Below are 18,264 nucleotides of genomic sequence, written 5' to 3'. Positions count from 1 at the left end.
CTTGTATGTGTAGGGAGCAGAAGAAGGTAAGGCATTAAGATATCTCGATGAAGGATGAAAATGCATCTCAAATTATTCAAATTAATGCTCCAGATAAATTTTTATAACAACTACACCCCAAAGTGTTTTGCATAGACATATGACAAAAAATGGCAGAAAGTAATGGTTTAAAGATAGGGCATGCCCCACTTTCTCTAATAATCAGTAATTATTTTGTACTTTTCTTTGCCTTTCATGAGGAAAAGTCCTACATTTGAATGTCTAAACTTCAGCTGGTAGTCCAAAATATTTTGAACTGTCTGAAATATAAGCTTTTTTCCTTTTGTTTTTTTGCATGGGCAGGCATCAGGAATTGAACCCTGTTCTCTGGCACACCAGGCAAGAACTCTGCCTGCTGAGCCACCGTGGGCTGCCCTCTAAGCTTTTTAGAATAGAAAAAGGTATTGCCTGCTGTCATGGAAACCTATGTATGTATTTAGCTTGTATGTAGAAAAATTAAAATGTTCATATTTCAATATAATAGTTAAAATACTATGAAGACTCCTGTATTAGTTAGGGTTCTCTAGAGAAACAGAATCAACAGGGAACACTTGCAAATATAAAATTTATAAAAGTGTCTCACGTGACCGCAGGAACGCAGAGTCCAAATCCACAGGGCAGGCTGTGAAGCCGACGACTCCGATGGAGGGACTGGATGAACTCCGCAGGAGAGGCTCACCAGCCAAAGCAGGAATGGGGCCTGTCTCCTCTGAGTCCTCCTTAAAAGGCTTCCCATGATTAGATTAACCATCACTTATTGTAGATGACGCTCCCCTTTGGCTGATTACAAATGGAATCAGCTGTGGATGCAGCTGACGTGATCATGACCTAATCCTATGAAATGTCCTCATTGCAACAGACAGGCCAGCGCTTGCCCAATCAGATGAACAGGTACCACAACTTGGCCAAGTTGACACATGTCCTTAACCATGACAACTCCTCTTCCTTTCTGGTAAATATATTGGGAAGTTACAATTATATTTTCAAAAATCTAAACAGCATTCTGTAAACATAATAATATTTCTTAATTTTTTAAATGTTTTACTATATATCATTGATTCTCTCCACCAAAGTAATTGTACCATATTAAAATAAATAATATGCTTTGCTTTTACTTAAATATTGCAAAAAGAAACTATTTTAGCATATTCTGATTCTTTACCTGCTTTTCTTGGTATTTGAATAGTTTGTTTTGACATTATTGTAAAATAATAAATGACAGCAAGTGAAAATTATTTATTGTGTATAGAAATCCACAGGTGCTGGGAAGAATTTAACAACAGCAACCAAAAAAAAACAAAGCAAAAATAAATAGATAAGTAAGGCAAATACAACCTCGACTTTACACCAGTGAAAGTAGAATTGGGAATTTACTCCCCTAAATCCCATTAAAGACAAAGACCCATATACTAAAAGGAAGTATGCAACTGCTACAGAAACGGAGCACATTTTGATTGGGCATGCTTATTGTGTTTCATAAAAAACGTTTTCACTAAAAACCTTTATAAACAACATTGTGTGATGCTAAAAAGAAAATATTCATAAAATCATTTTATAAATTAATTAATTGTAAGTTATAAGTTAATTAATAATTTATAACTTATAATTTATAAGTTAATTAATTTAACACTGCCCTCAACTTTCCCAACTTTTCCTTCTTCCTTTTCCTTCTGTCCATTTTATACCCTCTGCCTCTTTCTCTCTCTCTCTCATTCTCTCCCTCTCCCTCTTTCTCTCTCTATGTCTCTCCCTAACTGTGTGTGTGTGTCTCTCTCTCTTGTCTCCCTCCCTGTTCTCCTCTTTCTCTTTCTTTAATTTTTTCTATACTGGTTATTCCTGAATAATTATAAGGGAAATAGTGGTAAATTATGTGGTCTTGCAAATTTACAGACTTTATTAGCTTTATTTTGGCTGAGGTACAAAAATAGTTTTAGATCTAGATTATTCCATAAAAAAATAATGTGTAAGGAATTTTAATTTCCTTAGAAGAAAAAAATAGTAATTCAAGGTATAATTAGTTAGTAGCATTCTAATAAACCTTCCAGCTCTTATACATCCTAATTTTAATTTCTTTAGTTTAGTAAGGGTTTCCTTTTGGGTTGATAGATGTCTGTTTATGTCCACAAATTGCTCACAAGAAAGAAAAACTTGTTGCTATGTAGACCACTAAAATATTTTAAAAATATTTCCTATGATCAAATTCACCTTCCAAAAGCCCAGTGTGAACTATAATAAATATTGAAAAATTTTGAAGTACCACAGCCTGTCTCTTACCTGTGTATTGATGTGATGACTAATCACTACTAAATTTAATTCAACTAAAGCTTTTTTCTGGGTGTAATAGTACAAACTTGGCTTAACCAATTAAAATATAGAAAACCTATGAAACAACTAAAATTTTCAACATAGTTTCAAAAACCATGTTTAATTCTGCGTGTCTTTTTAAAAAAATATCCTGACCTAAACTGCCATTTGACAAAACTGATAATGTTAACTAATTGCATTTTTGTGAGGCAACAAAATCTGTTTCTACAGACTCCGCATTATGGGACAGAAGCCATAGGCCTGGCTGATTTGTAGAGAGTATGCTTACCAATTACTAACTACTCAATTGATTTAGTAGAATAAACAGAGAAAATAAGTATGCATCTCATATATTTGGTGTCATTGAGAGCAAAGAATTGTGCTTATTGGGCAAATTTTTCATTTTTCAGCAAGCAGTTTGGCTTTTTTTTTGTATCACCTCTTAAGAATGACAATATACAACCAATGATAAAGAAGAGCTGCTAAATTAACTAACAAATTACATTATATAAATATGAACCACTTATTTGTACAAGTACTGTGCCATCATCATACTGAGATTCCATCATCTGTTACATATTTCGTGAGTGCTTATTTAATAGCTCAAGTTACCCCGACTTTATATTAAATAAATAAATTTAATAAACAAAGAATAGTATGCAAATGATTTCCATACCAAAAATCTATAATTTCTGGCATCATGTTTTTGATATTATTTAAATGGACTATTTTATCTGTATATTCATTTTCTTTGTGATTGAGCTCCTAGGCTTGTATATTTGGGGGGAAAAATGTCCCCAAGGAAAATAAGACATTCTTGTGTTTGTTTTCAAATAATGGTTATATATCTTACAAACTTTTAAAATATTATGGGTGGGAAAATTTCAATAATTTACTCAGTGAAAGATTCCAGAAAAATTCTATTAGCATGTGTTCATTAATTAAGTTTTAAGCATATAGACTTTCTTAGAAAAAAGTGTAAAGAATCATGATTCAGGTATAAAAGGTTCTAGTGTATAGTGTTAAAAATAAGCTTTCTGTTTCTAAGAATTTCCCAATGTTTTATTATACTAATGAAACTATGTTAGCTTAAAAACCCTTCAAATGTGTTACCTAACATGGATATATTTTTTATACTTTAGCTCCATCTAGTAGAAACTGAAGAAATTTCTTGAAATTCTGACTTTCATTATCATAAGGCTTACATCTGCATTTCATAGTAATGTAAAGTAAAAGAATAGCAAATAAAACTTAATGTGTTGCAGTGGTATTAATGGAAAATATAAATTACTATACTATTTTTGCATGTGTTCTTTTCCTAAAGCTATTCAATAATTTACTGCTTCAGCAAAATTCAAGATTTGGAAATGATGTTAATTCCTCTTCTAATATTTACTCCTCCCAGGGTCTGGTTGTCTGACAGGGTACAATCAAAATGAGTTAAGATGAGAGGGAAAAGGTACCTTTATTGCATTTACAATTCACATGTGAACTGGCTAAAATGTGTAGAAGAGATTCATAGAAGCTTGTATGCAAGTCACTTTTTGTGAGGAGAAGTATTGACAAAATTTTAGTGAGGGACAAGCATAAGAAGATGACAAAGTTTCAACATTATTTTAAAATTCCTTGGTTTCTCCCATAAAATATATTTTGCTTCCTTTTTTTAAAATTTCCTGTTTTGCTTCTTGAAGGTCAGAATAGTTTCTCGACTGGTAAGACTACAATATCTGCAACAAGATGTATGTTTTCTATAATTGCTTTAAACAGGGAAACACCAATGCTCTAATCAAAATGACCATTCAATCTAAACTGAAAACTATTTTTCCAGCAGAACATGTAGTGTTAACAAACAACATCCTTAAGGTTGTAATGAAATGGATCATTTAAAGTAGCTAATAGGAATGACAATGTTAGTTGTACTGCTCCAAATCTAATTGCCAATAACAGAGTCTCCATATCGTGGGCCACGGTGGCACAGCAGGCAAGAATGCTTGCCTGCAAAAGATAGTCTCCATAGATTTACTACCTGAAATAAACTTTCCACATGGGCAGCTAAACTAAACTGCAACACAGCTGACTCAATCATTGCTGACACTTGCACCATCAATACCGATCATTGCCTATTTTTCAGACTTCCCATGTTTTTGATGAACTTGACAGTTTTGAGAAGTCTTAGGCAGGTGTTTTGTAGACTGTCTCTCAGTTGGGATGGGCCTGATGTTTTTCTTATGATTGGATGAGCCATGTATTCTTGGGAGGCAGGCCAAAGATTAAACGCCATTGTCATCACCCCACGTGAAGGGTGGGTGCGTAGCCTCGATGTGTTTATTACCAATGATCCAACCATGGTCACCTTGCCAGGTAGTGCTTGTCCGTTTTTTTCACTGAAAAGTTGCATTTTTCCTGCCTTTTTGCTTTTTCTACACTGTACTCTTTGAAAAGGCATCAGTGTGCACAGCCCACACTAGAGGAGTGTGGCACTAATGCCACCTCCCCAAGGAAGGAACATCCACAAAAACAATTTGGAATTTTTCTGCATGGAGGATTCCTCTGTTCTCCTCATTCACTTATTTATTTTGTCATTTATTTATATGAGTATGAGCTCATATATATTTATTTTTTCAATCTGATCATTCAACTGTACACATGTAAAGAGAAAACATTGACTGATTGGTACTAAAATTGGAGAACATGGGAACACTTTGCAAGATAGGTAATTGTTACAGAGATGTAAAACTTCAGTGTAATTTTTATAATTTTGAATATTTTCCTGAGTGATAAATAGGATTTTTGAAAAAATACACAAAATATCCTCCAATTTACTTAACTGGCTATAAAAAATTGCAGTGATGCATAAATTCCATTTTGCTGAAAGGGATTCTTTCTTCACAGAGTTATCCTTAATCTCTTCAACTCTTCTGTATTCTTTTTAGGTTTTGATAGCACCTAATTTTTTAGGAAATGGAATTTATGAAGTAATATTTTTGGCAAGATCACATATAAAAGCATACAAGTCTTTTAAATTTATGGTAGCCTATCTTTAAATATTTGACAAAAGTGGTAAGCAAAAAATACTTTTGAGCCCTGTAAGAATGAAAAAGGAAGAACATTTTTAGTGAAACACTTCATAATCTAATATCCTGGTATAATACCTTAGAGATTAATGTTGATAATCATCAGTAAACCTTTTTATTGTGAAAAGACTCAAGTCACTGTAAAATAACTCAAGCATAGGTCAAATAAATTGTAACAATACAGAATCCTATGAAATAAGGAAACAAAAAAAACCTTCCCATTTTTAGTCCCATTCTCTAAGGTTAATATTTTTAATAATTTTTGCTTTTAGTTCTTGTATGGATTTTCAGCAAACTCGGATGGGTGTATTTTAATGTTATTTCTGGTTAAATCAAAAGCAGCAGAATTTATTGCTTCACACTGTGAACGATAAGGAATTAAGCATATTTTCATTAACTCCACCCCCTGCTTAGGCAGACATTTAGTTTTCCTATTGTTACTTCTTCCCTAATAATAATACATGCAAACATGCATTTCAACTTTACCTGTGCTTATTCTCCAATAAGATAGCCATGTATCTGGAACTTCCATACTTTCCTCTCCTGTTCTTTTCATTCCTATCTCTTGACTGTTTTCAGAGATATGATCAGTTTAGGTTTCAAGGCTACAGCATTTATTAATTAGCCTAAAATTGTAGGCAGAACTTTGACAAGCAAGTTTTATTTATAATTTTTAATTATATATAAATAATAATGCATGAGGATCATTATTAATATTAAGATATATTTGATCATTATTTACATTCATACCAAGTACTGTTTGACTTGTAAAACATGAAACATGATATTTGTCATTAAATGTGTGCCATTCAGTAAAGAAAGTGCTAAATGCCAAGTTCAAATAAATTCTTAAACTAATAATTCAATAAAATCACACTGTGTTTTTATTTGCTTGGTAATAGTATCGTGTTTTTATTGTACAGCTTTTTATTTTGCCTTGAGGAGTTCTTGTCTTTCCAGCTTTTCTTGTTTGTGTATGACATAATTTGCATAGACTGGCCTTTTATTTCATAATTATTGAAGTGGATACACTTCTCAAAGTTTTCCAGATGCATCTATCAAACTTTGATTCTAATTTGAACCAAATGCTTTTTTCATTTATCTATATCAATATCTCTGTCTCTGTCTACATCCATCTATATTTATCATGTCTTTATATATCTAATCTATCTATATCTATCCACCATTTTAAAAACCTAGTTCATAAAGATAAAAGTTAAAAAATGAACTGTAATTCTATTCTATCAATCATAAGTTGCCATCAATCATAACTAACATTTCAATTTGTATACCTGTTTCCACATATTCTAATTGCATATTCTGAGATGTAAGAATAGATATTGATATAAGAATATCAATAGGGATGTATAAAATATCAATTGATATAAAAGATTATACTATAAATGTTATATTTAAAAGTACATATATATTACCTACTTGAATTTAATAAAAAGTGTTTTAATTGAGTGGATTCTGGGAAGATGAGGAAGTGGCAACATAATTTTTGGAACTTTCTGAATTCATACACACACATTCACACACACTCACACACACAAAATTAACAGGTGATTCTAGCCACCAAGAGTCACAGACAATGACATCAGAAAAATTAATTTATTAGCAATGGACTAAATAGAAAGTGGAAGAGCTGGAGACAGAAAGACTAGTTAAGAAGCTATTGAGAGAGAGAGAGTTAAACCAATAGAGCTAGAATTGAGATAGTGGCTGCGAAAATGGGGTGTAACAGAACAAAATAAGCACCTAGCAAGTGTTTAATGACTTTTTAAAAGCAAAGTCAGTGAAAGTTCCATCTAACTGAATACAGGAGGTGAAGGAGATTGAAGCATGAGTACCAGTCATACCATGTCAGTTGGCCCTGCTACAGAAAAGAAATGTTTTGGCAGGAAATGCTTCCTCACAAAAGCAAAGCCCATCAGTTTCAGTGAAACATTTCTGTTAATAACTTGTCAGAGGGAAATGGTGTGGATGTTAGGTATCCATGCCAGCATGTGCCAGCTTCTCACTTCTCAGAATATTTTGCCAAGGTATGGATGTAGCATGATTTCAGACTTTCACAGGCAAAGGAAAATGACTGAAAAAGGATTAAGAAAATATAGGCCACCACACTTTTATTTCAATATTAAATCCAGAATCAGCCACTTCATTTCATCTATGATATTTATCCACATTAAATTAAATTGACAGTCAATGAACACTTAGCAACTTTTTTGTCTATCTCTGTTGTTTTTGGCAGTAGGGATCCACCCTGTGCAGCTTGTTTTGATTAGGATATGAGACCTCTTTTTCTTTTTTTACATGGGCAGTCACCGAGAATCGAACCCAGGTCCTCTGGCATGGCAGGCAAGCATTCTTGCCTGCTGAGCCACCGTGGCCCACCCGATGCGATCTTTTCAACAATAACATATTTTACTGCCATCTGCTGGAATATGGTCAAAATTACTCTAGAAATCTGAATTGACTATGAATGTGAATGATGCATCCCAGAGCTGTTGGAAGCAGAATTCACACCACTGTCAGCTCAGGTCCTGAGAAGGATACGCATATATATTAAGCATTCCTTCCTAGTATACAGAGTCTATGCTTCCCATGACCTGGGACATGTTTCTCACCTACAGGTTTAATTCTACTCCAAGAGAGTCTCTCATTAACCACAATTGGGCTAGTTGTTTTTTGTTTTGTTTTGTTTTGCTTTTATTCATGCTATATTCTATTATGGCCAAGAAACAGATTCACAGGATGAGAACGTAATTACAGGGACCCCGCCCTATTTCAGAGGGAGTGTTAAAACACAGACACAACCAAAACAGATTCTTTGAAACAAAGCTAGTGCCAGTGTAAGTGAAGGTGCACTGAGTCTGCTGTGTCACCCTTCCATGACTCCTGGGTGCTGGGCATGAGCAGTGCTAGGTATTGGGCAGGAAGCTGAGGTCATAGATGAAGGTCAAGGTACTCCAACATTACTCAGTGTCTTCAAAACTTAAAGTATTGGAAAACCTTCCTCAAATAAAATATTATATAAAAGACCAGTAGAGAAAACAGATACAGGGATAATTTCCTGGGTAAAGAAGGGGTAGAATAGGGGCATTAAGTCTTGTCTTCTCATTCCATGATGCTCCCTTTCCCACCTGCACTGAAACCCTGGTCTTGCAGAGGCACTGACATGGCCCCCAGGCATGGTTTAGAAACTTCTGCAAACCTCATTTTTCTTTCAATTATTTTACTAATCCAGTGTATTCATAATTTATATCTTGAATGGATAAATGGAGAATATATACTTGTAAAATAATCTCTAAACCAAGCATAAAGTTTCATAGAATAAGTGGCTTCCATCCTTATTCTAGATCAGGGCATCTATGAAATAACTAATTTGAAACTGAAGGCACAGATATCAGATTAGAAAAAGCCTTAGGGAAAAAAGACAAAAACTAACAATGCAAGAAAAAATACAGAGATTTTCAAAAGGGCTAGGCAAACTGAAATAAGTAAAGAACATAAGTAAACAAGTATGTATAAGTAATTAATCTTTGGACAGATTAAGCATAGAGTAGTACATGTGGCCCCATTTGGTGGCGAGATTCCAAAATACATTTAATATTATATTTTTATATTTGATATAGAGATATTGCTGCATATTAATATACTACCATCACATTGGAAGTAGATCTATTATATTACTATTACATTTTCAGTGCCCTGAAATGTAACTAGCCTGGGAGAATTGCCATCTTTCCAAAAAAAAAAAAATGCTAGAAACCCACCCATTGTACAAATCTGAACTGTGGCTCCTATTCTAAATTCAAAGTCAAATCTGTAGCCCTAAAGACAAAAGAGAGAGAAATTTTGGTGAGAGAAGAGAATTGAGTTGTGGCTCATAATGGAGAAATTATGTGATTACAACTCAGAGTAGGGGAAAAGAAGAAGAATTGAGTAAGTGTGTCTTGGTTTGCCAAGGCTTTTTCTCTGGAGAACCCTAGATAATACAGCGTCTTTTTAATTTGTTCATTTCCAAACCTGGAGGAGACTTGGTTCTTTCTAGGATATTTAGCCATGCATACAAGTAAAAAATTGTTCACATTCATGTTTTGTCACATTCACCATTGAAAGGAATCACATGGAGGCCATTTTTGTCTTTCTCCTATTTCATATTTATTCCATATGCTGTAATAGATATTGCCACGACTAGTAATTTATTGTAATTGACTCAAAATAGCCATGCGGTTAATATTTCCCATGTGTAAGGAGTACAGTTATAGATAACAAAGACCTACTAACTAGTGGATGACTTTAAGATTTGAATACAGGGATCTTGATGTCATAACTTAAAGCCCTTGAATGACACCCAACATCTTACTGTCTGGCTTCTCTAACAGCCAGAAATCTCTAGAATGTCTCTATTTTTCTATACAGTATGTTTACATCTATGGATGCATGTAAATATAAACATACACATACACTCACAAATCTCAACATTTACAGAGAAATTTTATTTTTTAATCTTAGACTTTATCTCATAGATTCTTGTGTTGGCTGAGTACTAAAAGAAACTGCTTTGAGAGTGGAGCAGTTGAAATATAAAAGCCATTCTTAATTAATAGCATGTGTTTCTCTTCATATAACTACTTATTTAATTGTGACTCAGGTAGTTGTCGAAAAGAATAGAAAGAAATTTTTAGAGGTTTAGTGAGGATAAAAAAATGAAGAGATATGAGGTAGTCAGACAGGAAAGAAGGATTTAAATAGAAGAAAATAAATATTTAAAACAAATATTTATTAATTTAGATGTATAATATGCAATGTAACCAGTCCTTCTCTATCACTGCAATAAAATACTTTTTTTTTGACAATGCATTAAAGAATCTAATTTATTTTGAGCATGAGGCAGATTGTCAAGTTTTCATTTTGAGCAGGAGCCAAGATTGTTCAAGAGGAAAATATCAAGCGAGAAATTTTCTGTATCTATCAGTCATCTACCTATCTAACCTATCTACACTATATATCCTTTAAATTCTTTTAGGATCAAGGTAAAACAAATGCTATTTATTCGCATATGTGCACAGACAATAAAAGATAAACAATAGATCATTGCAGTAGAAACTAGGACTGTTTATTCTCTAACCAATTGGATTATACTGAGTAAAATTGATAAAATTGATTTAAAACTTTATGAATAAAGTACCAATGAATTTTAATTATGAATAACTTAACATTTAGAGATATCAATTTTCATGAATTATTTTGATATTTCTCCTCTGATTTACACTTGAATCACTTCTAAAATAAAACTTTTTATCTCATTTACTATACAGGTCAAAGAAGGTGGAAGTTTATACCTTAGGAAATATAATACTTTGAATTTAGGATAAATCAGTAAGTAGGAAAACACATTCCTTACACAACACACATAAAAAAGTTTATATAGATTTTTTCAGATGAAAGGAAATATGTGAAAAATTCCAAACGCAAAGTTTGACTTATTTTTATCGTCAATTCTGCAAGTTATTTCCATCACGCTATTTAAGTGCTTAATATGTTAACATTTTAAGTTGTGTCTCAAATGTGCATTTAATTTAGATTTAATAACACAATTTTTGCTTATGAAAACTAAGTCAATTATTGAAAGCATTTCCCAAGGTTTAGCAATTATTTAAGAGCTGCATTTACTATAAAGTAATTAGCTCAGACGGTGTCTTCATGAAAGCAGTTTTAGAACAACTTTACATATTAGTATGGAGGGAAAATTTTTAATACTACTACAGATGAAAATATTCAAATTTATTTGATCTGGAATGCTTTGTCCTTTCAACAAAGGAAGCACACATATTTTTCAAGTGGATTTTAAACATTTTTACTGTACAGTATTGCCATATTTATAGCTAGAATTTTAAATGAAATAAGAATGTAAAACTTGATTGAAATGCTATAAAGAATTAAGGGGTTCTTCTTTCTCTCTCTCTTTTTTTTGATATGGCAGGCTCCAGGAATTGAACCTGGGTCTCAGACATGGCAGGCGAGAATTCTGCCACTGAGCCACCATTGCACCTCCCTTTATTTTGTTTTTATTTGTTTTAAGCTTTCTTATTTGCAGGAAATCATTTATGTAAATACTATAGAGTTTATGTGTATATACAGGCTATGTAATAAGATGAAACAAAATAAAGATTTGTATACTCATGCCTTCATTTAAAACTAGAGCACTACAAAGAGTGTTGAACTTGGTGTGCATTAACCGATCATATTGTCTACATTTCTTTTCAGAGGTAACCACTATTCTGAATTTTGGGTTATTCATTTCATTATTTTTCTCTATAGTTTTACAATATACATACACACAGTCACACATCTAATTAATGTGTTATTTGGTTTTGCTTTGTTTAAACTTTATAATCGAACTCTGCATTCTTCTCTAACTTGATTTTTAGTTAATCATGTATTTTTGAGATACTTGTAGAAACACTAGCAGATGCTTGAAGTAATTCTTTTCTTTTTCATTAAAAAGTAATGTTTTATTATATAAATATTCAGTTATCTTATATTCCTCCTCCTAATGATGAATACTTTCTGATTCCATTGTTTTCTATAATGAACAATGCTGTTATGCACGCTCTTATACAGGTGCCTTGTCACACATGTATAAGAATTCCTCCAGGCAACATGTCCAGGAGTGGGGAGGGTCATCATATCCCATGCATGTGGTTAACTTTACTAGTAACTACCAAACTGTTTCCAAAATGGTGGTTCTACCAGAAGCTTATATGAATTTTCATTGTTTCAAATTATCACCATACATGGTAAATGTCAGACATTTTATTTTTTCCTTTAATCTAGAGAGAATAAAATCACATTTCATTGTGCTTTTCATGTTCATTGTAATGATTTGTAATAAAATTGAGCATATTATTTTCATGTGATAGAGACTCCATATGTCATTTCTTCTTTGAAATGTTTGTTTATTTCTTGTCACTATTTTAGTATTGTAAACTTTTTCTACCTTATTAGCTTTAGAGCTGCTTTAATATACTTATAGTACTCTTGTATTGTTTATATATATAACACATATCTTCTCCCACAGTATTATTTCTCTAAGAATGTGGCTTAATTTTATTTGTCAGATATGTTCTATAAGATATTAGTGTTTTGCAAAAAAAATTTGATTCTTTCAAAACATCTAATAAGTAATTTATCTAAACAAAAAGCAATGTATATTTATAGTTGTTGGAAGCAATGTTATATGCATTCTTTAAATCAATAATAATAATTGTATATAGAAATATCTTCTATGGTCTTACATACTTGTGACCTTGTTTTAGTTTTGCAATATTTATCAACCACTGAGAGGATGCTATTTTTTGAAACTCCTACTAATCAGGCAGATGTGTCAATTTCCCTTTATAATTATGCTAATTAACATATAATTTATATATCTTAATTCTATAAATTTAATTTATAAATTCAATTTGATTCCAATAAAATAGTTAAAGTATTCTTTTTTCTTGGAAAATCACAAACTGCAGTGCACATTTAAAATTAAAATTATGAACTGAAGTTCATATTTAAAATAAGTAGGAGTGGTGTCATCAACATGGCAAAGCAAGACATTCCCTGGAAAAGTCTCTCCTTAGAATCAAAAAATAAAAGGACTAATCTCACTTGATTAGAACTCTGGAGGATGATAGACATTGGAGAAGGACTCTACAAACACTGAATCAAATAAAAAGAAAAAGAATTTCCAAAATCAAGGAAATTTCTGTCATGGACTGGCCATCTCTGAACCACCTCCCCCTTCGCTTAGTCATGCACAGCTTGGGCGTTGCATGGGGGCAGCATGGCCTGGGTCCATCCTGCCACAAATCCAGATTATAGAGCCACCCTTAGCAGTGAGTTAGAATCCCTATATATCCAGGCACGGGGACTCAAGTCCACAGAGACCAGGGTAGAATGCAAGCTGCTGAGGCATGCTGCATGCAAAAGGACCCCTTGGGCTGGGTGGGTAGACCACTGTACAACTGTTCACAGAGGTGCACTCACTCCATCTAGCCACCTCAACAAATCCTCCAAATAAATTCAACATGAAGGAATAATAAAATAATAAAATAAATTTCCATGAAGGAAAATATGGATATATAGCTAAAGGATATTAAGAAGATAATGTGAGAAGGTTAAGAAGAATTTCAAAATCTAAAGAGAAACATAACAGAAATAACAAGGATGCGAGTCTTAATAATGGAAATTAAAACTATATTAGAAGCATACAACAGCCGATTTGAAAAGGCAAAAGAAAAAATCAGCAAACTAAAAGATAGGAAAATTTAAATCATACAGTCAAACAAGCAGATAGGGAAAAAATAGAAAAAATTGAGTAGTGTCTCAGGGACTTAACTGACAGCATGAAGCATGCAAGTATACATACAATAGATGTTCCAGAAGGAAAAGAGAAGGAGAAAGGAGCAGAAAGAATGTTTGAGGAAATAATGCCTGGAAATTTCCCAACTCTCATGAAAGACATAAAAATACATGTCCAAGAAACGTGCCCAAACAAAATAAATACTAATAGACCAAATTCGAGACATGTACTAATCAGAATTTCAAATGTCAAAAATAAAGAAAGAATTATGAAAGCAGTAAGGGAAAAGTGATTTTTAACATACAAGGGATCTTAATAAGGCTATTGCTGACATCTCATCAGAAGCTATGTGGGCAAAAAGGCAGTGGCATGAGATATTTAAGGCACTGAAAGAGAGAAACTGCTAGTCAACCTACACTGACTCTAGGAGAAATAGAAAATCTCAACAGGCAAAGTACAAGTAAAGATAGTGAATCAATCATCAAAAATGCCCAGGACCAGATGACTCCATAGGTGAGTTCTACCAATCATTCCAAGAAGAATTGACATCAGTACTATACAAATGCTTCTAAAAATTGAACAGTAGGGAAAACTACCTAACTCTTTATGAGGCCAACATCACCCTCATACTAAAGTCAGACAAAGATACCAGAAGAAAATAAAATTACAGGCTAATTTATTTTATGAATATGGATACAAAAATCAGATTATACTCACAAATAGAATCCACTAGCACATTAAAAGAATTATACATCATGATCAAACCGGTTTTATCCCAGGTATGAAAGAATGGTTCAATGTTAGAATATTAACTAAAATGATATATCACATTAACATACTGGAGGGGAAAAATGAGATGATCATCTCAATTAACACAGAAAAGGCATTTGACAAAATCCAGCATTTCATCTTCATAAAAGCACTTAGACAAATTGGAATAGAAGGAAACTCACTCAACATGATAAAAGGCAAATATGAAAACCCACAACTAACATCATACTCAAAGGTAAAAGATGGAAAGTTTTCTCTGTAAGACCTAGAACAAGACAAAGATACCCATTGTCAGTTAGACAAGAAAAAGAAGTAAAAGGCATTTAAATCAGAAAGGAAGAAATAAAACTTCCCTATTTGCAGGTGACATGATCCCATATATATAGAAAATCTCTCCAAAATTGACAACAAAGCTGCTAGAACTAATAAAAAAGTTCAGCAAAGTGGCAGGAAATGAGATCAACCAGCAAAAATCTTTAGTGTTTCTATATACTAGTAATGAGGAATCTGAGGAGGAAATCAATAAAAAATCACATTTACAATAGCAAATAAAAGAATAGAGTATCTAGGAATAAACTTAACCAAGGATATGAAGGACCCTTACACAAAAAACTACAAATTCTGCTTAAAGAAATCTAAAATATCTAAATAAATGGAAGATATTCCATGCTCACATGTTAGAAGATTAGTTTGGTTTAGATACAAATTCTATCCAAAATGATTTAAATTTTCAATGCAATCTCAATTAAAATTTGAAGAACCTACCTTGCAGAAATGAAAAAGCCAATGATCAAATTTATTTGGAAGAGAGACCCTGAAATCCAACCATCTTCAAAAAGTAGAATCTAGTTGAAGGATTCACATTTTCTGAATTTGAAGTTTATTACAAGGCTTTAGTGGTCCAAACGGCATGGTACTGGCACATGGATTGATATATAGACCAATGGAATTGAATTGAGAGTTCAGAAATATACTCTCACATCCATAGTCAGTTGAGTTTTGGTAAGCTTCCAAGTCCACTCATTTAGGAAAGAATACTCCCTTCACAGATGGTGGCAATAGATGGATATCCATATACAAAAGAATGAAGGAGGACCCTATTTCACATCATATACAAAAACTAACTCGAAATGGATCAAAGACCTAAATATAAGAACCAACTATAAAACTGTGGGAAAAATGTAGGGAAGAATTTATGTTCTTGTGTTAGGCAATGATTTCTTAGACTTTACCCCAAAAGACCAAGCAAAAAAGAAGAAAAGAAAAATATATTATATGGGACTCATCCACTTAAAAACTTTGTGCCTTGAAGGACTTTATAACGAAAGTGAAGACAACCTACCTAATAGGAGAAAATATTTGGATACCACTTATCCAATAAGGGTTTAATATCCAGAATACATAAAGAAATCCTAAACTCAATAAAGACAACCCAATTTAAAATGGGAAAAAGACATGAACAGACATTTATCCAAAGAGGATAAACAAATGGCTAAAAAATACATGAAAAGATGCTTACCATACAAACCACTTCATAACCACTAGAGTGGCTATTATAAAACAACAACAACAATACAGAAAATTACAAGCATTGGAGGGGATGTGGAGAAATAGGAACACTCATTTATTTCTGGTGGGAATATAAAATGGTGCAAACACTGTGGAAGATATTTTGGTAGTTCCAGGTAAGTATAGAATTACTTTATGACCCAGACATCCCTCTGCTAGGTATCCAGAAGAATGAAAGCAAAGATTCAAACAATTTTTTACAGTAATGTTCAATTGCCAAAAGATGGAAGCAACCCAAGTGTCCATCAACTGATGAAAGGATAAACAAAACATAGTATATACATATGCAATGGAATGTTATCCAGCCATAAAAAGGAACGGAGTCCTGATACATGTGACAACATAAATGCACCTGGAAGACATTATGCTGAGTGAAATAAGCCAGCCAGACATAAAAGGACAAATATTGTACAAGCTCACTGATATTAAATAATTAGAATAAACAGTCTCAGAGAGTTAAAATCTAGAATATAGGTTACCTGAGGCTGGGTGGGGGTAAAGAATGGGAGGTTATTGTTTAATTAGTCTAGATATTCTATTTACGTACATTGCTGAGGATTGGAAATGAATGGTAGTGGTGGTAGCACACCATTTTATGTGTAATTAACAACACTGAATTATATATGTGAATGTGGTCAAAAGCAGAAATTTAAGTTGCATATATATTACTAGAATAAGAATGAAAGAATGGAATATAGGTAGTACAAAAGTGAACCTGGTGTAAATGATAAACTATATAGTTATTGTGCAGTTATTAAAGTGTTCGTTCATTATTTATAACAAATGAACCACTCTAACACAGGTGTTAATAATAGGGTGGTATATGGGGGAAAATATACTCTAATGTAAACTATGGAGGTAGTTCATAATGCAATTTTAGCATTTCATCAATTGTAGCAAATACCTCACTAATGCAAATATTAACAATAGGAGTTATATGGAAATGCTTACTTTTTCATATTTTTTTGGTAAACTAAAACTTCTCTAAATAAAAAATTTAAAGGAAAAAACTAAGCAAGTATAACCAATAAAATCCTGTAAAAAATTGAGCAAGGGCCAACTAATACCTTATAAAAGAGCAACCATACAATAAAGCCTCAATAACTGAAACATGCCACTCTGTTATGAATATTGATCAGATCAATACAACCATATTAAATAATCTAGAAATGGAATCAAATGTGAATTGATGCTTAGCATATGATAAATATACACTATATTTACTACATATAAATGGATAAGCAAAACATGATATATACATGAAATGAAATGTTATCAATTGATAATGATGTTAGAGGTACTAGTTAGCCATCAGAGAAAAGATAAAAGTAATAACCAATTCCCTTCATATACCAGAATTTATGTATGAGTCATTTTTTAATGTAAAAATAATTAAAGAATCACTAGAAATAAATTTGAGTAATTTTCTCTTTTTATTTCTTGTTTTTTTTTTGGCATGGACAGGCACTAAGAATTGAATCCAGGTCTACAGCATGGCAGGTGAGAATTCTGCCCTGGAGCCATCGTTGCACTGCCCTATTTTTTACAATCCTGTAGTTGAGAAGTTCAATTATGCTGCAGACTACAAAAGCAAAAGTTATACATGAAAAGGTGGATTAGTTAAACTAGAGAAAAATTAAAAAGTCGTGCATTCTATTTCTACATTAGGCAATAAAGGGCTAATCTCCCAAATCTGAAAATTAGTAAAGGGGTTACAGGCAAACTGTCTTTTCCTCTCTGACTGCTTTGAAGACTTTGTTTTTATTGCTCTGTAATTTTATGAAATATTTCTAGGGTGATTTTATTTATTGATTTTATATATCCATAATTTTGGATTTCATTTGGCCCCACGATATATTTTCATTTCTCCTGTTACCTATTTCTGGAATTGTGATTAGATATATATTAAGTCACACTTCTTATCCCTGTTCCTCTTTTTTGTGTCTCAAATTCTTTAATGGAGATTCATTCCAATGAAATTAAACATTCAGTTGGTCATACCTCAACTAAAAATAATATTCTCAAGAGAGCCACATCCACAGGAATTCAGATTAAGATTAAGAGCATATAATACATAATTCAATCTACCACAACCTGTGTTTTGGACCCTAAAAGGACATGTTCTCCCACATGCAAAGAAAATGC

This window comes from Tamandua tetradactyla, chromosome 6 (genome assembly GCF_023851605.1).
Source record: "Tamandua tetradactyla isolate mTamTet1 chromosome 6, mTamTet1.pri, whole genome shotgun sequence".
Lineage (NCBI taxonomy): Eukaryota > Metazoa > Chordata > Mammalia > Pilosa > Myrmecophagidae > Tamandua > Tamandua tetradactyla.
The sequence above is the reverse complement of the archived record's forward strand: the minus strand, read 5'-3'. Positions refer to the sequence as shown.